The following is a 19,751-nucleotide window of genomic DNA, read 5'->3' on the forward strand; positions in this document are numbered from 1 at the left end:
ACATAATTTTTAAGGAAGGACCCAAATAGGTTATTTCCTCTTTAACTTTAAACAAAACTATGTCCTAGGGTAGAATTGTAATTGGAGGTAATTGATGCTTGCTTATAAAATAGTCAATGATGTATTTGGTGGGTGGAAATACTAAATGAGAAGTTAACAGACAAGGAATGGACCTTGTAAAGTAGTCTGAGAACTGGGACATGAAAAGTGAGACGGGGAGGCAGGAGGAAGAAAACGGTGGTCTTCCCTCTGGTTTCTGGCTGGACTACTTGGGGGCCTGGAAGCACTAAGCTCCCCCCTGCAAGCTGAGAGTGTGGTAGGTAGACATAGGCCAGCGCTTCCCTGGGGGTTCACCCTGTCCAGTGGCCTTGGGAGGAGTGTGTGCCTGCATAGTGTGGTCAGGAATGTCCATGGAGGCTTCTGCATGCAGGCGCCCTTGCATCTGGTTCACCACAGAGCTTCTGTTGCCACTGGTTCGCAGGTCATGCCTGCTGAGTGCCTCGGTGAGGACTGGGCATGTTTCCAGCCAGGGCCATGTAAGTCAGTCCTGAGCCTCCAGTCTGCCCACAGCTGTCAGTGCAAATTGCTCAGGTAGATTGAAAGCTTGCAGCCAGCGGCTCTGTGATCCTCAGGGGTCACTGACCCTGCAGCAGGGTTGGCCAGATGGGTCTCTGAGCAGGTGTGGAGAGTGCCCAGAGGGCCATGGGCAGGGCAGACACCGCTGCCCAACCACCTATGTTGCATTCTGCTTGTTGCCCTACTGTGTTCATCTCTGCCCTGCTCTCTTTAAAAAAATCAACAGAAACTGAACAAAAGTTGAATGTTTTCCTAGCTAGAAAAAAAAATATGTGAATAAAACTCAAGTACACCTTGATATTTCAAAAGTGTGATTTAAAAAAAAATAAGAATATCAAGAAATTAGCTGCAAGAAGATGACTTTACCTTGTCTTTACCTCCTACTTAGACAGAAGCCTGGTCAGTGTCACAGCTGGGTGAGAGTCTGGATAGAGACTGGGTTCACAGACTATGGTGAGGAAGTCATTTCCCAAAGGAGTCCGTCAGGGAAGCCACTCAACATCCTGGGCTCACTATGTCCAATCTGGATCCTGCAAAGGGATCTGCTCTGAACACCCACTACCTTTTCTCACCCACGCTGCAGCCCTGACCTCTCACAGCCTTAGGTGACCAAGTGCAGGTGCAGATGAGAGGCCCTTCCTGTCCCCATCCTACTGGCATGGCCTCCCTGTGCATGTTGCATTCTCCTCCCTTGAATTAAATGCAGTGTCTTCTTGGGGTGACAGGAATAGGTCAGGGCCGGGAAATGCCACACCTGTCCTCTTCCTATCCCTGGCTCTATAGGTACTGGATCTGAATGCCCCTATTCTCATACTGAGCCCTGAGAGCAGGACTCCACTCGCTGTCCCAGTCCTGGACTCAGGACTAGGAGGACCTTGATACACTGTGGCAACCTCCACATTCTTCCAGATTAACCCCCATTACCTGAACCAGTGGTCTTCAAATGGTGATCCCAGCAGTATCAACAAACCCAGAAAATTGTCAGAAATGTGTGTTCTTGGGCCCCACCTGGATTCCTTGGGTTGCTACAGCAAATCACTACAACTTGGATGACTTGTAACAACAGAAATGTATTTTTTCTCATTCTTCTGGAGGCCAGAAGTTCAATCAGCCACATTCTCTCAGAAGCCCATGGGGAGGGTCCTTCCTTGCCTCTGCCAGCTTAAATGGCTGCTTATAATCCTTAGCTTTCCTTTGCTTGTGGCAATACTGCTCCCATGTGTTCCTGTCACCACGTGGCCATCTTCTGTGTCTGTGTCTGAATTTCGCTTTTCTAGTCATTGGATTAGCATCACCCTACCTGAGTAGGATCATGTTTTAACTGTATTACATTTTTAAGGTCCCTATTTCCAAATAAACTCACATGGGTACCAGGGGTTAGGACTTAAATGAAATTTGTGGGGACACCACCATCTGAGTATACTGACTCAGAGTTCATGCATACTGGATGCAAATCTGAGTGCCTTCCTTGCCTGGACTAATTCTTGTCCACCTGTGGGTTAGGGAGGGATTCCTACCTGGGTTGTGAGTGGAGCACACAGCACTGGACAGATGAGAGCAGCAGATAGAACCACAAATGCTCACAGCCTGGGTGAGAAAGACCCTTCAGGCCACAATGGACCACATGGGGAGCCAGTGGCAGAGGGCGTGCCAGGAGGTGGGCACCCCCTAGTTTCTGCAAGAAGATGTGACTGGCATTTTGGGAAATTTCAGGGATTAACAGGCCCTGTGTCTGGTTGTGGGACAGGAAGGCTGCTGGCTATTAGTCCACAAGCTGAGTGGGGGATGGAACTTGTGGTTGGACCATAACGGTCTCTCCTGGTTCTATCAGCGGTCGAGGAGGCATGCGATATTAATTTTAGGTTCAGCTCTTACACCATATTAATTTGTAAAATGTACCTCAAATCCTTCACCTGTCATTGGCTGCCATCTGGGTCCGAGCTCCAGTCCTCCCAGGCAGAAAACCATGAATTCGATCCTGCTGCCCTCCAGCTCAAAATCTGCCACTCCTTTCTGCTGCACCTAGAGAAAGACCCAGCCTCCTTCCCTGGCCTTGAGGTGGACGGGGAGCAGCCTGCTGTGCTCCCTGAGTCGGGATGTCCTGAAGATGAGAGGGCATGAGAGGATGAGAAGGATCTCCTAGCAGACTCGTGGATTTGTGCTTCTCCCTGCAACACAGGTCTGCCCATCCTAGCTCTGCTCTCCTTAGGTCCTCTCCTGGACACCCAGCTAAAGCTTGACTCAGACTTTCTGCCATCTCACTTGTTCCCCAGTGGCACTCTGTGTGTTATCCTACCTGGCCTCCATTCCACACCTAGCAAAACCTCCTAGGGAGCTGGAGCCCCATCTTTCTCCTTCCCAGGTTCCAGAGAAGGGCTTGCACTATAAGAGTTGCTCCATTTCAACTATGTGTTGCAGGAGAGATGTCCTGGCTTTCTGCTGAGCTGGGGCCATGAGCTGAGTCCAGCTCTCATCCCCTAAAGGGCAGCTTGGACCTCATAGGGCAGAGACCATGGGTCAGCTCTGCCCCCTACTGGCCATGGGGTCCCGGGGGCAAATCACTGAACTTCTCAGTGTCCATTTCAGCAAGGATTGTTCCCACTTTTAGGGTTTTCATGATGTAATTAATTGACATAGAGATCATAGTAAGGTCTTAACAAGTTGGTGGCCACTGAACGGTTGTGTCCTACCTTCTTCTGTCAGACTCCAGACTAAATAATGGACTTCCATAGACCCCAGGGATGACCACAGAGACATCCACCTCTTGAGTCAGGATCCCAGGTAAGTGAGTGGAGATTGAAACACGGCCCTCCATCTCCCACACCCACCCGCTCACCTTCGTCAGCTCCAAAGGCTCCTTGACTACACACAGGCCACATTCATGGCTTCCTGCATCTTTTTATCCCAAAATTAAAGATGGATCACAGCTTGTACCTGAACCAAATGTACTTGGTGTCCTCAGGGCTAAAGCCCCTGCATCCCACAGCAGGGCAGGAGCAAGAAGAGGGTCTTGTGACCCTTTGTGCTTCTACCTGGAAGCCTCTTGAATGCCAGACAGGGCGGCACCCCCTCCCAGCTTGGGCTGTGTGGCTTCTGACCCACACTTTTGAGCTGTGTCCTTCCCAGGACCAAGCCCCCTTCAGGGAGGTAAGCAGAGGCTGCCCCTGTTTGGAGCAGTTACTGACCTCCCCACCTCTTCTGTTCAGGGGTCAGAAATGGCCTGCTATGTGTTGGCCTGAGCAGAGCGACCTACCAAACCCCTCTCCAGACTTTGCAGATGAGGCCATGTTGATGGAGGTGCTGGCATTTGACTAGGGGGATGTTGAATGACAATAGAAATAAGCTAAATGATCTCTGAAAATATGGCAATGTAGAAAATACTGGCTTTATTAGACCCAACCTGGATCTTTTCCCAGAAAAGCATTTGGGGAAGAAGATGCTTGGCTTGCTTAATTAAACCAGACAACAACGGACATATCCTAAGCTATGTGCAAAGTCTTTGGAGACAGACTGATGGGTTTGATCCTGGCTGTGTGCTTTCCTTGTGATCCTGCTTTGTGCATGAATCAGTGAACACTGAATGCCAGTGCCTGTGCTACAGAGGGCTCACCTCAGCAGATTCTGTGCCCATTGCCTTGACTGATGGTCCTGGGGGTTCCCCATGTCTTCCCTGCCTCCCTGCCCTCCAAGTGATCAAGAGCATCTCTCGAGGCCCCCAGTGAAGCCTGATAGAGAAGCATCAGTACTGGCTTCACATATTTTAAGTCCTTCTGAGTTCTAAGGATGTCCATAAATGTCTCCCCAGGGAGAATCAGTCCAACCTGCTTAGCCGCAGGCCCTTGTATGAACTCTGGTGAGCTGCTCTGAACTACACATGGTCTTCAGACAGGTAGAGAGGGGTCCTTGGTTCCTTGCTCCCTGGTACAATCATGTTCCCAAAGAATCTACATTCCACCTTGCCATATGTTCTCCAGTGGCACTATGTGTGTTATCCTACCTGGCCACCATCCCACACCTAGAAAACCGTCTAGGGAGCTGGAGTCCCATCTTTCTCCTTCCCAGGTGCTAGAGTGTGTCACTGTCAGGGACAGTGTCCTGTAGAGTCTGGGCCAATAGCTTTCCAGTTGTGGTGAGAGGGAGGCAGGTGTCTGCCAGGAGGAGTCATCATCTCCCTGGAGCCCTGTGTGCAACCAGGAGTCTTGTCCTTTGACCTCCCAGGAGAAGAAGGACAATTCTCTCACCTGCCCTCCCATAACCCACCACTTGGAACTGGGAGAAAAGCTTTAGACCCATTGCAAGAGTCTCTCCACCTCCAGAACCAGTGTTCCTGAGCTCTGGCCCTGCAGATCCTCAAGGGTGGAGCCTGCACTGGCATATAGACACGGGGGCTGCAGCCAACAGATCAAGTATCTAATTTTTGATCTTTCTTTTCTCATTCATCAGCAAATAAAACTTATGCTACTTTCTTAAATAAGTTGATTTTCTTAAAGAAGCATAGGCTGTTTTGAGGAAGCCAGGGCTAAAAAATGCATGTTCAGTCTCACTAAGCCACAGGCCACTGCTCTTGGTTTCCCTGTACCCTCCATCAACTAATTGGATCCCCCATAATGGGATCTAACGTGGGATCCCTTACCTAGACCAAGCACAGAAGGGATGTCCTCCTGATCCTTGAGGGCCTGAGGTGGCCCATGGGGCCATCTGATACTCAAGTCTTCATTTCTGTTTTGTAAAAGGATTGGGTGTCCAGAGTTAGCCAAACTGCAAGGTGTGGGGCACAGTCCCCAAGATGTGCTCACTTCTGATGAAATAGTATCATCAGATGCTTGGGGGGGGGGGTGTTCTCCAAACTGTCCTCAGCTCCAGTAATTTCCTAGAAGGACTCAAGAACTCAGGGAAAGCCACATACTTATGGGTCACCCCTCAGCGCTGAGGGCTATGTACAGTACCCACACTTGGACTCCACTACTGAGTGAGTGTGAGGAGGGTGGGAGCACTCTCCCCGAGTCCCCCCAGCTCTGCATCCCTGGTGATGGCAGCAGGGACTTGTGGAGGGGACATATGGTCAGGACAATGCCAGGAGACAGGATGGAGACCAGGCCACAGTCCCTGCCTGAAGACAATTCTCCCTGCACGAGCTTCTTTCACGCTGCTGTTCTACAGGGCGACACTCATTTTCCTCTGTAGCCATGTGTTCCTTCACTGTGTGTCCTGATAACTTTAGGTTAATCAGCTCAAGGCACTCATGGTTCATGGTAGAAAATAAGCTGCAATCATTTGGAAAGAGGTTTCCAGATTTTTCTTTGAGAAAAATTTAAATGGCTGAAAGCCTGGATGCCCTGGATGGGTGTGCAGGGAAAGCCACCAAGGACATTTATCTCTGGTCTTCTTTGTATCAGTGTCTGAGAAAAGAGTTATTATGCTGGGAACCACTGAACGCTCTCCCAAAGGAACAAATCTGCTCCACCTAAAGTTTCCCACTGCATCCCACCTTTGTGTAAATCAGATTCCCCTCTGTAAAGTCTGCATCTCAGCGATTTGCTGTTTTCTGCTCCAGGGACTGAAAACCCACGCAAGCTTGAGGTACTTCAGCCACCTCCACTGACGGCATACTCACCTCGGGAACATGTATTGATTGTTTTCAAGATTCCAGGTTGAGGGCATTGGCCTTTGCTTGTTTAGTTACGTTACTATAATCCATGGATGTCTAGAACAGGGCCCAAAGGCTTGTTGGCCTTGGCATTTCTGGACATTTTGGATGCTATCATTCTGTGTAGAAGGATGTTCATGCACTGGGAGACATTGGGTAACACCTCTGCCCTCTGTGCATTAGATGCCACTAATTGTCCCCCCTCCTTTCTGTGCCAACTAGTTCTGACAACTAAAAATGTCTCCAAACTTTGCCCAAATTCCCTGGGCAGCAACATTGCCCCCAGATGATTACCACTGCTCCAGGGATGATGAACATTGTCATTATCATTCAAATTGTGTTCCGTGTTCTCTGTGAGAGGAACGCCTGCAGGTTTGGGGTAATTTGCACAGGAAACTGATCCCTTATGCTATAAAATGTTGGACTTTCTCTTTGAAATGACCAGTGGCATTGCAGAATGACAAGGTTGAAATGTAATCAAAAAGCTGTTCAGGTCTTCTGGGTTGAGTCCCAAATCCTCCAGATTATATTAGTTCATAACATCAGATAGTGTTGGGTCTTTTCTGGTTGACAAATTGGATTTTTTTAAAGCAACGCAGTTGGATATATAATATTAAGATTAAAGGGGAGAATAAGGGGAAATTATTTTCTCTTGCCCTTCACTGAATTTTAGAGAGTCTGTTTGGAAGAGCAAGTACAATGTTAGGCAGAATGTGTGAAGACACCTCATTAGGACCTATGTAAAAACAGACTTAAGATGCTTGGAGACTCAAAGAACAATGACCTGCAATGGAATCTTTAATACATTGTTTTTAGTTGTTGATGGACAGAATACCTTTATTTTATTTATTTTATGTGGTGTAGAGGATCAAACCCAGTACCTCACACATACAAGGCAAGCACTTCACCACTGAGCCACAACCCCAGCCCTGCAATGGACTCTTTGCTTAATTTTATGAGTCAACTTGGCTGGTCCGTACAGCCCAGATATTTGGTTAAACATTGTTCTAGATGTTTCTGCAAGGGTGTTTTTGGATGTGGTTTACATTTACATTGAAGACCTTTGTGTGAAACAGATTCCTCTCCATAAAGTGGAGGACCGCCTTCAATCTATTGAAGGTCTGAACAGAACAAAACCCGCACCCACTGCCTGAGCAACAGGGGATTCTGCAGAAGAGAGCCCCAAGACTTCACTGCAACATAGCTCTTCTGGGGCTCCCAGCCTGCCAGCCCACCCTGCAAATAGAGAATTTGCCCAGTCTCCATAAGTTCATGAGCCAATTCTTTAAAAAATGTTTCTCTCTCTCTCCTCTCTCTCTCTCTCTCTCTCTCTCTCTCTCTCTCTCTGTGTGTGTGTGTGTGTGTGTGTGTGTGTGTATGTAGTCACATGCCACTAAGGACAGGAATACGTTCTGAGAAATGCATCTTTAGGTGATTTTTTATCTGCAAACACCTTAGAGTGTACTACACAAACCAAGATGGCAGCCACATCCCTATGCAATAGAGGCTATAGGTCTACCACTGTATATGTGGCCCGTTGTGGAACAAAACATTGCTATGAGGTACATGACTGTCTATCTACAACATCTTATTGGTTCACGTTCTCGAGAGAACCCTGACAAATATAACCATTCCGAGGACATTTCAGGTACTCAAAGTTTCATGGTTTGCCACCGTCACCCACTCACCTACCTGTTCTTCAGGAGCATGTGGTTATAGAGGCCTCCTAGGAGGGTTACAAAATGCCTGGGTTTTTGTTTTGTTTCATTTTTATCCTGCAGAGGCCAGCAGGATGCCAAGTCTCGTGGGGAAAAAACTTTACTTTGAGTTTGTAAAAAGAAGCATTTAACCAGCGCAGCATCTGTGGAGTCAGGAAATCTGCAGAACAGTGGAAGAACACCATGAGCTGTCCAGGCAGGGGGCAGATGTTTTGAAAATAATTAATTCATTACAAACCTGCTAGGTCGACAATATCTGCCTTTCCCCACAGTCCCTGCTCATTCTCTGGCTGTCTGAGCTCAAGGCTCCTCCCGCCCAGGCTGTGCCCTCCCCTTGGCTAGAGGTCACTCCCATGTCTCCATTGCCAGGTCTCTTGCAAATGGTGGGCACATCTCACCCTGTAGCTTTGTGGCCGTGTGTGCATGGGTGCTTACCTGATGCCTGAACCTGGGCTTAGGGAAGAGCCAGGACTGCTTGTATAGTTCTGCGCAAGTGTTTGTGCCCTTCCAGTCAATATTCAAGTTTGTGACACAAGACTTGATCCTCTGGTCCATGACCTTAGACCAGCCTACCCTGTTGGTAACCACACCTAAGTGGATTTTTTTTTTCCCTCCAAGGTCTGTCTCTGGTCCGTGTTGGAGGAAGTCCTAAGATTGGCTGGAACAACTCCACTTGCGGTCCATTCTACTCTCAGTTCAGTCTTTCAAGGCTCAGATGGTTTTGAACCACCTTCAGCTGGCCCTGTGTGGTGCACGCTCTCATCTTTTCCTTGCCTCTTCTGCAGAATGAGAGGCTTTGCCAAGAGGCTGAGTTTGTGCTTCTGCAATGGTACCATTCATTAGCTGTCCTCTTCCTGACCTCAACACCATTTCCCTGTGTCCACATCTGCTTATGTCTCCCTCATCTTCCTCTCAAGGGTAGGCTCATGAACTATGAGAACCAGGGGCAGACAGCTCTCTGCAAAGGGGGGCATCTGCCCCTTTGCGCCCCCTTCTAGTCTTCTCTCCCCACCCCTGCAGATGTCTCTGGTGACCAGTGGCACTGCCATGAACTGAGCATGGCAGGTGCAGTGATGAAAAGGTGATTTACTAAAGGAACAATTAATGGACTGGTGTGGCCAGGAGTTTATCAAGAGGTTGGTGTCCTGGGTTGACTAGTGTCCCCCCCAAAAAAATATTCAAGCACTGCCTCCCACTGCCTGTAGATGTGACTTATTTGGAAGTAGGGTTTTTTCATTTGTAATTGGTGAAGATGATGTCACATTGGATCAGAGGAGGCACAAATCTAATGACTGGTGTCCTTTCAGATATTTGGACATAGATACACACAGAAGGGGATGGCCATGTGACTGCAGAGTCTGAGATGAGATTTATGTTGCTCTGAGCCAAAAAAATGGCAAAGGTGTTGGCTGCCTGAAGCTTGGTGGTGGGAAGGAGCCCCTCTTGTGCCTTCAGAGGGAGGACAGATGTCCTGTCAGCACCTTGACTTTCAACATCCAGATTCCAGAATGGGCAAAGGATGCAGTTCTGTTGTTTGGAACCACTCAGTTTGTGGCTCTAATATGGCAGCAGCGGGAAACCAATAATGCAGAGGATAATGGTATTTCTTAGTGACAGGGAAACCCCCGGGGTCAGTCCCATCCATGTCTGATGTTTGTGTGGTGTTTCCATCCACCACTGTGGATTGATGGAGAATATTGACTGCCCCATGACACAAAATGAGTAAGACCCTCAGCCCTGTCCCCAGGAGACAGGGCACACACATACAAACAGCAGCTTCCAGAGGCAGCAGAATGTGACAGACAGGGCTGTAGGGAGTTGCATTGTGTGCATAACGACCACGCCCAAGCTTGGTCCATCCTGACCTTGCAGCTTCCAGGGAGAAAATTCCAGGGGTCCCTCCCAGCTCAAACTTGGATTGGGTCCTGCACCTCTGGGTTGTCTGCCTCCTGGTCTTCTCTGGGATACCTTCTCATGCAGGCAGATGTTTGGCATATAACAAAGAACCAACTATCGACTACCACCCCTAGGCTTACTACAAGTAATTCTCTTTAAAATTTGTTCGCAATGGGCCTGCTCAGCACAAGGCCAGCCCAGCTGCTGGGCCCAACTAATATATTTTGACCAACTATAATAAGTTTTTCCATTTTTTGCCAATCTCAGTAGATGATTATGCTCCAGTTGCCAGGTGTTCAACAGTTCAGATTTGTGACTGAGAAATGATTTTTTGAAAAATATTCATCACGTATGTACATTTGTATTTCTACTGAAACCACCTGGCATCCCCAGGAAAATGTAATAGGGAATCTCTGAGATGTGAGAGAAACAAGCCATGAGAATTGGTGCAAGAGCTTTATTAGAATCTCTATTATTCTTGCAGTAGGCAATTGATAGACTCATTCAGAAAAGCACTTGCTTTCAGGGATCTAGAGTCCACAGTCATGTGTGCAATCTAGCTTGAAGTTTACAGAATGTGCCTCTGGAAAAACTGGCACACCTCTGGTGGCAAGAGGTCCTTTCAACAAAACAGGGGCAGGCTACTCCTGTGGCGTGTTCCATGGCAGTACTGCCAGCCTAGTCTGGGTCTCCAGAGACACCCTCTGTTCACACCTACAGTTCAGCGATAAAGAAATATGAAACGTGGGCCTTGAGAGTTATGCCCTGGCATCCCAGGAAACCAATGCTGCCCATCAATGTGGTGCTGGGCTTCTCCCTCAGAGAAGAGGACAAGCTGACCCTGACCAGCTTGCCTTGGTTTTGCCACCTGGAACACAAGCCTGGAGAAGGTATCAGAAAGGCTGGTCATATGAACGATGCCACAGTGCCACCTGGACCTGCAGCAGACTCCACTGCTGGTGGGTGGGATGGTCAGGCACACCCTCTCCTGAGCAGCGCTCCAGAAACTTCTAATTTGTCTGCTTTTTTGGAAAAGCAGAGCACACCATAGCCTCAAGACAAGGACTAATCTAGGGCATCTCAGGGCAGGAGACACATGTAAGAAACTGCACAATCTGATGTGCCCAAGTGAGGGTGGGTGTGTGCCTGGGCAGGAGGGATTCTGGTCACGGGAAGACAGACCACGCTTGGGGGGACGTGGTGATCCCTGGGGAGGCAAAGGGCAGGCCTCGGCCCCGTCTCTCATGCTTTCAACTCTTGTGTGAAGCACCCCAGAGCTAGCTGTGTCCTCCTCCACCCTGGGCAGTGGTCATCTCCAGAAGGCCAGAGAAGCCCTAGAGGTGACTGCTGAACCTTGAGGTCTGTCTCCTTCTTCCCAGATCCTGGACTGAGATGATGCTGATCTCACTCAGCAAGTGCTCCTGGGATCCCCCTGCCCACGTCCTCAGTACAATGGCCTCTGGAAAGAAAGAGCCTTTTCAGAGCTGACCACTTTCTTTTGCGTCCTGTGATGCTTGGGTACCTGGTACTGAGACCCCCTGTTGCCCAGGGAGGGGATTCAGTGTAAAGTGACTGCTCAAAGACCCTCCCTGAGATCTGCCAACCCAGCCCTATGTCATACACTCCCATGGCCATGCAGACTGTTATGTTTTTACTAAAAGGCATGAAATGGTTGCACTTTTCCTTAACCTTACTGAATCTTGCCACACTGTGCCCTCTTGTTCTCAGGACCACAGGCAGGACTTCAGAACATTGTGGAGACAGAATTAGGCTAAAGCGTGAAGGACTTCATTTTACTTGGGTCTCAGCAAATTCTGCTAATGGCACTTCTGGGGGAGGGTGCGAGGATCTTTCAATGGCATCCCGCCAAGACTCCTAGGACACATTTGGGGTTTGAATGTTTCTAATTTTAAATATGGAAATTTAAGACAAAGGAAGAGGTGCTTGGCTTTGTCTTAGATTTACTAGATTGAGCAGCTCTTGGAGAAGGTGCTTGGTCTCCATGGGGGACATCACAGGGAAGCGAAGCCAGGACTGCCGAGGTGTCGGGGTGCAGATGCTCCTTCACTTGTGAAGCTGCTGGGTCCTGGTGGAAGGGTGCTTGTCTATGGAGGCGTGAGGCTTTTGGTGAGCCACCTGTGCAGCTGCTGGGGGGAAGTCCTTGTAACTCTGTCAGGAGACACAAATCAGCCATTGTGAAAGGGTGGGCTAGGTGCCAGGGCCCACACCCAGCGTCCACTGGTTTGTTGCAGGGAAATCAGGGACTGAGGGTCAATGGGGCAATGACCTCTCAGCAGCGAGGAGCCCCTTTCCTGTGGCTGGGGGCTGAGGCTCTCAGAGGGCCTCAGGACCAGGGGCCCAGGGCGGGGGAGGGCAGCACAAGGACTGTGTTTGCTGGCTCTTCCCCAGGCCACAAGACATATGCACAGCAGGACTCACTCTGCCCTGAGCTGGGTGCTGGCAGCTTCCCCTGCTACATCTTTGTGATCATATCCACATTAGGGGCGAAAGGACCCAAACCTGAGCCTCAGATTTGCCATCGTGACTGTGGGCCTGGCCTGGGTGCTGGTGGGGAAGGAAAGGCACAGGAGAAGGGGCCTGGCTGTTTTCCAGGGGGTGGGGGGGTCAGTTGGCTTCTTGCACAAACAATGGGCTGTGACGAGGTTGGGGTGGGCGAGAGCCCCAGTGTGCTTGGTGGAGCCCTGGCCACGGGATGGCCTCACACTTGTGCTGGTGTGGCAGACATGTCTGTCTGTCCCAGGGTGTCGGGATGGCTGTGGCTACAGCTCCATCACAGAGCTGTCCTCACTAGTGGCCCTTTCTTCAGGCATGGTGTGATCAGGACCTGGATGTGCGGAGAGCAGCAGAGCCCAGGTGGCATTATGGAGAGAGCCTGCAGACAGGCAGAGTGTAGTCTCCAAGATGAGGGGGATTTGAAGGGTTAGGGTGCAACTAAACCATGGGTTTAACTCCGCAGAAGGCAGAAGAAAGAGCCATCACTAGGACATAGTGGACGGGCATGGCTACGTGCTACTAAAGCTATTCATGGACACTAAGTTGTATTTCTTAAATTCTCTTGTGTCATGACATGATTCTTATATTGATGTTTTAAGTCATTTAAAAATGTGAGAACACTTTTAGCTGAGGTCACTGAAGAGCGCCTGCCCCAGGGCGTGGTTTGTGGAGCCCACCTCTCAGGGGCAGAGGCAGGTGTTCCTGACCATGGAGCAGCCAGGTCTCCTCTGCGGCAGACACAGGCTCCATGAAGGAAATGGGACAAAAAAGAAAGTCACAGGCCCCAGGTGTGTGTGGGGGGGCACAGGGGTGTGGAGCGCTGCAGGTTAGTCTAGGAGGGGTTCCCAAGAACCAGCATCAGGAGGTGGCGCGATGCTCCCATCTGATGCGGGCACTGCAGGTACCGCAGAGCGGGTGGGCGGGTGAGCTTACCCAGGCGATGACTCCGGAGATGAACATGGTCAGCTTTTAGGCGGGCTGGAAAACAAGGAGGAAAAGGTGGGTTTAACAGGCAGCCACGGAAGGCTGGAATGATGGAGGCTTCAGGCTTTAGGACTGAAGAGGCCCAAGGAGTATGGGAGCAGACCCCTCTGGGTGCTGGTATCCACAAGTACTAGGCCGTGGGGCTCTAAGTCTGGAAAGGCCACTAGGAAGCTTCAATAAAGGCTTGATTCAATTATACGTGAGTGGTCTGGAAGTCAGTTTATGAAACCCTGGGACAAAGCTTTAACTATAACAGTATGTCCACAATGTTGTACGATGATCACCATTTCAGGACATTTTCATCATCCCAGAGAGAAAGGATGTACTTAAACACTAACTCCTTATGGTCCCCTCCACCCAGTTCCTGGTTACCACTAATCTACTTTCTGTTTCCATAAATTTGATACTCTAGGTACCTCATTGTGTTAGCTTTTTTGGCACTGTGATCAAAATACCCGATAAGAACAATTTAGAGGAGGAAATGTTTATCCTGGCTTACAGCTTCAGAGGTCTAGTCCATGATCAGGTGATTCCATTGCTCTGGGCCCATGGTGAGGCAGAGCATCATGTTGGAAGGGCATGGTGGAGGAGAACTGCTCTTTGGAAAGGAATCCAGAAATGGTAAATATTAAGCACCACAGAAGTAAATGTTAAATTTTTATATTGAATTATCATTAAATATTTTTAAATGAGTAAATACTGATGAATAAAGAAATAAAAATTCAAGTATCACCTTTCAGGCCTACTTTGGAAATATATGTTTTAAAATGAACACTGCCTATCTGTGTGCATCCAGATCACACATGATGGGACCCATCCTATTGACTAAGATCACCCAAGTGCATTCTCATTCCTTGCAAATTATAAGTGCTTACTGCCATGAATGAGCTAATGTAGCATGTTACATACAGGCGCTTCAGTCGAGGGCCTGGGTCTGAATGACAGATGCGTAGCATGGTGGGATGTGTGTAAGGGTCCTGTTGTATGTTGCCTGTTTTGCCTTCATTTTTACTAAAGCAACAGTGTAGGGCAATCAAACCTTTTCTTTCAAAAAATGAAAACATATCAATAGTTACAGGGTTTGAAGTTACTTACTCAGAGTAGGTCCAGTCTGTGTGTATGTGTGTGTGCGTGTGCATATCTGTATGTGTGCATACACATGCATGTGTATTTGTATAAATGTGCCTACATAGAGCCGCATATATTTATTACATTTGCATACCTATGGGTTTATGTGTACAAACATGCACACTGCTTAGCAGACACAAAGTGTTCATACTCCTAAAGGTCCCATTTACAATATTAGCAATGTTGCCTGCTACTTCCAATCTGATTTATGGGAAGTTTAAATCTGTTAATGTCCCAATCATCCTCAAAACAAAGGACAGCACACACATTACTCGGCCCCTACAGAGACATGTCAGTTTATCTAAAAAAGACGGAGCTTTATATTTTCCTCTTTAATGACAGGAGCACTTTAGTGCAGTTATACATGCTAATTGCCACTTACCTTAATGAGTCCTCTTCTAACACAACAGAGCTTGGCTAGAAATACAGCAGACTGCTTTGTCAAGAAGACACAGGAAGGGTCCTGTTGGTTCCTGGGAGGAAGGGGATGCTTTCTCTGTCTGCTTTCTTGGTGTTGCTTGAAAGCTTTCTGACTTAGGGCCTTTGCAGTTACTACCTTCATACTCAGTGTGAGTTGAAATTCAATAGAAGTCATGAAATGGAACTTTGGCTCTAAAACAATAAGCACAGTAGGAATGACTGAGGTCATTATACAGAATTATGTGGTGGCTGGTATAAGCAGTCACTAAGGGGAACTTATAATAATCCTGCAGATTAAGTTTCTATGATTTTAAATCTGATTATTTCCTATTTATTTCCTAGTTAATATTCCTACCTCATTTTCTCTATACAGAAGTTTTCAGTATCCAGAACAGTGCCTGGCAATTTGCATTCAATAAATACTTGTTGAATGAATGAATAAAAATATCTAAATCTGATCACCATGAGGCAGTATTTCTTGAATAATATGAATAAATATTATTTTTCTGTAGAGCAATATTATGCCATCTAATTCAAAAAGCTACTTTACATTTATTCTTTAAATTGAGTCTTATAGTTATTATAATTAGTAACAGACTATTATTGTTATTATTTTACTGGATCATGAGAAAGTCTGGGAAAGAGATTAAAGAACTTACTTTGGTAATATATTTGGCAAATAATAAATGAGGGATAATAAATGATGTTCTCCTTAGAAGTGGGTTTTGGAGCTTCCTACAAAGTTGAGAGAAGCTACTGCTTTGGAATCATGTTCAAGCCCATGGGGGCTGCTTCCATTCATTCCACCTCCCTGTGGCTTCCACACACTCCTCCATATGTTTTCTGTGTGTAAGAACTAGTGCCTGGTCAGCGTGTAGCTGGCTTCTATTCTTTTATTATGGTAAAACATGTTCAACATAAATTTTATATTTATATTAACTACTTCTAGTGTGCCATTCAGTGGCATTAAGTATTGTGATAGTAGGAGCAAATGTGACTCCATTTTGTTTAATGACTTCATCCTGTAAAATAACCATGCCAAGTAGAAGAGTCATGACTGGAGCAAGATGTTCTTTTCCTTTTGCTATAGAAACCTTTAAGAACATGGAACTACCTAATGGGGTATTGTTTCTGTAACTAGGGTGACTGGTCTAACTGTGATTTGTTAGGCTTCCCTCCGCTTGAATGCACTGTCTCACTTCTGTAACCTGGCTTGCTTGCATTGGCTAGACCCCCTGAACATCCCTTTTGCAGTTTTCAGGCTTATAAGGATTGCCCTTGCAATTATTCGGGGATGATCAGGGGAACAGCTTTATGTTCTGGTCAGCCACCACCGGTGTGCTTCAATAAAGGCTTGATTCGATTATACGTGAGTGGTCTGGAAGTCAGTTTATGAAACCAGAGCCTTCTCTTCCTCCTTGCCACCCTTCTCTCCCTTCTCCTCCTTGTCTTAGATAATTTAGTGGCTGCTAGAGCATAAGTGGTTCAACAATCCAGTTCAACTAGTTGAACATGATCTTCAATACATGAAAAAATGAAGTTACTGGACTTGTCAAACTGTAATATATCATGAGCAATGGAATCTCAGTTTAAAATGTATTTTTTCTTACTATAAGATGCTAATTTTCTTTTTATCAATGTCAGTATCTCCAAATTAATGAGCACTATTAGCTTCAAAACTCCTCAAGAAGCAATGGGAATTAATTTCTATTAGTTAACAACTGACAGTCAACTACAACCTGCCTTGCAAGACAATAAATGTTTTGAATGCTCCATTTTTGTACTCAATTAAATGTTCACAGTCAGATGGTGAAGAAAACTTACTTATGACATCAAGCCAGATATCAATGATAGTTAGCATATGACATGACCAAAGGGGATTTCAGCTGTTCATTTGTGATGGAATAAAAAAGGAGGGCTTTGAAAATGAATTAATTAAAATACCCTAAAAAGGAAAAAGCTTTTCTACAGTAGGATAAGTGGAAGAGAAAAGTGGGGAAGTTCTTAATTAGGAACTGGCCAAGCTCTCTGAAAAACACAGGCCATTTAGAATAGCACACGACTTCAAAAGGTAGTGTGTCTATTAAACACATAGACCCACAACCAGAAATGGACCTTTCAAAAATCTCATAGCTGCCTTGACAAGTCCATATTTATCATATGGAAAATACCCTTATGAATATATATTTTTAGTTTATAGTATCTTATCAACATTGAAAAACATCAAGATAGAAAATACTTTGTCATGTGTCCTTTGTAACATTAGTAACCATGTGTTTATGCAAATTTTATAGATCTTACCTCTGAATAAATATATGGAGAACCAGTAAATGAATAGATTATATTTATATATAAATATACATATACACACATATGTATACATGCATATATTGTCAGACATAATCTATTTATCAATCTGCCACATACACAGATTGCATATCCACATACATGTATGTGTGTATATATAAAATTCATAATATATCCATATCTATGCATTTATATCTATACATATAATCTATGTGTACAGATATATAAATATAATGGATACATACACATGTCATTTGCTACAAATATATAATTAAGTCTAGGGCTATTAAGATTATCCTAGAACACAAATCCCAAGGGCTGATGGAACAAATGGGCTTATTCTGTCACCAATTTTTTTTTTGTTTCTTTGTTTCTAATTAGGGATACCTCTCATGGAAACCAACCTTAGATAACAGAGTGCTGTCCTTCATTTAATAATCTCATTCAAGTCAGGACACACAAAACTTACTTTTTTAAAATTCTTTTGAAGCACCAACTCTTCTTGGAATTCCTTCAAAACAACATTCTAGGGGCTGGGGTTGTAGCTCAGTGGCAGCGCACTTGCCTAGCACATGTGAGGCATAGGGTTTGATCCTTAGCACCAGAAAAAAAAATGAATAAACAAACAAAATAAAGGCATGATTTCATCTACAACTATACAAAATATTTTTAAAAAATTTTTAAAAAACACACATCCTAGAATCTCAAAAAAGTGTCAAGTGAGAAATGAGCAGGAGGAACACATGGGTTTTAAGTAAATCTAGGCATTTTACTTGTATACTGGATTTTGCAGCATCCTCTCTGGGTTTGGCTCTTGGAGTTTCCTCTCTGAGTCTCCAGGCTGCTCTCTTTCTCTATATTTCAGAGGAAAATGCTCCCTTGGTTTTGGCTTTCATATCATTTTTAATATTCACACTCTTGCTGTCTTAACCATTCTGATCGTTTATTTCAAATGAAGATAGAGATTGATTTCTTTCAAATACAGAGGATTTTCCCCCTTGTTCGTACATTCACATACCTGAGACATCACAAAGTGATTCAAGGACTGACTTCCTCTGTGAGACCCCACTCCCTTTCCAGTGTGAGGAATCCCACAGACCACACATGCAACAGCACACACAAAGTCATCCTGAGATGATGGACATTACCCAGGCATGCATCAGGAAGTAATATGATTACTGTATTAACCTTGCAGCAGGTGGAACAACTGTGTTAGTGCACCAGTCGGGGAGAGCTATGCCAGGAAGAAAGGAAAGAGTCAGCTTTTGCTATTGGGTGTTGGCTCCAGCTAGTTTGGATTTTTTTTTTTTTGCTCCAAGGATTTAGAAAGACCAGAATGAGTGGTGCCCACTTTAGAGAACTAGGACTTGGGTTCTGCAGACCCTTCATACACCTGAAGGCCTGGTGGGTGGTGAGATCCCAGGGGCAGTCAGCTCTACTCCAGGTTTGAGCTACATGCTCACCTCTGAACTTGGGCTAGAGTTTGCTTTACTGATAACGTGTGGACTGAGTGGGGCAAAGGAGTTGGCTCCCCAGAGGAAAGTCTGTTCACCAGGCAAGCACAAAACAAAGGTCTCCACCATCACAAGTGATGGAGAGCCTGCTAAGGAGTCATTAACTAATTGGAACCCTGGATACAGATACCCTTCAGTGTGGCTGTCTATTTTCATTACCTTTAACCATGCACCATCATGGAGTGTCCTATGCCAGATCCTGACAGTGTAAATCAGATGAGGATGTAGGATTAGAAATCACTTGTTATTTTTAAAATGCAATTGTTTACTCCTCCAAATAGTTTTGAAGACAGGAGGCAAAATAGCATCCTAGAATGGAAAGAATCAACATTGGCACAGACAAGTATTATGTGTAAACATTACTTTCTTTTAAACTGATAAAAGAAATCTTGAAAAGAAGAATCTCATAAAACAACAACAAAAAAGTGCTTTGTAATGAAGTCTCCTCTTCCACCTTCTAACTCTGACCTCTCAGTGATCACTCCTCCTTCTTTCCTACTGGCCACGGCTGTGGTCTTCCCTACAATCCCTCATATTGCTGGTCTCCAACAGGAAATGCCCAAGCACCTGCTCCTGGCCCTCTTTTTGTGCTCCAACCAGAGAGCTCATGGCCTCTATATCTTCCCACATTTACTCTGTGGATCTGATGCCCAAGCCCCATTCTCAACCAAACTGAGGGGCTCCTGTGGGCAGGATTAGAAGTTGCTGCAGAAAAAGGGGTGGTAGTAGCAACCATAGATTAAATTGATCCTCCTGCTACGGTCTAGATAGGTGTGTCCTCCATATGCACATGCATGAGACAGCACAAGAAGGTTCAGAGACAAAATGAATGCATCACAAGAGGTGCAACTTAATCAGTTGTTCAATCCACTGATAAAGATTAACTGGGTGGTAATTCTTGGGAGGTAGGGTGTAGCTGGAGGAAGTAGGTCACTGGAGATGTGCCTTTGGGGTTTATATTTTGTCTCCTGGCTGTCATGTCCTGAGCTACTGACCTCCACCACACCCTTCCTTCCACCATGGTGTCCTGCCTCTCCTCAGGCCCAG

The sequence above is a fragment of the Callospermophilus lateralis genome, chromosome 11, assembly GCF_048772815.1.
Source record: "Callospermophilus lateralis isolate mCalLat2 chromosome 11, mCalLat2.hap1, whole genome shotgun sequence".
Classification (NCBI taxonomy): Eukaryota; Metazoa; Chordata; class Mammalia; order Rodentia; family Sciuridae; genus Callospermophilus; species Callospermophilus lateralis.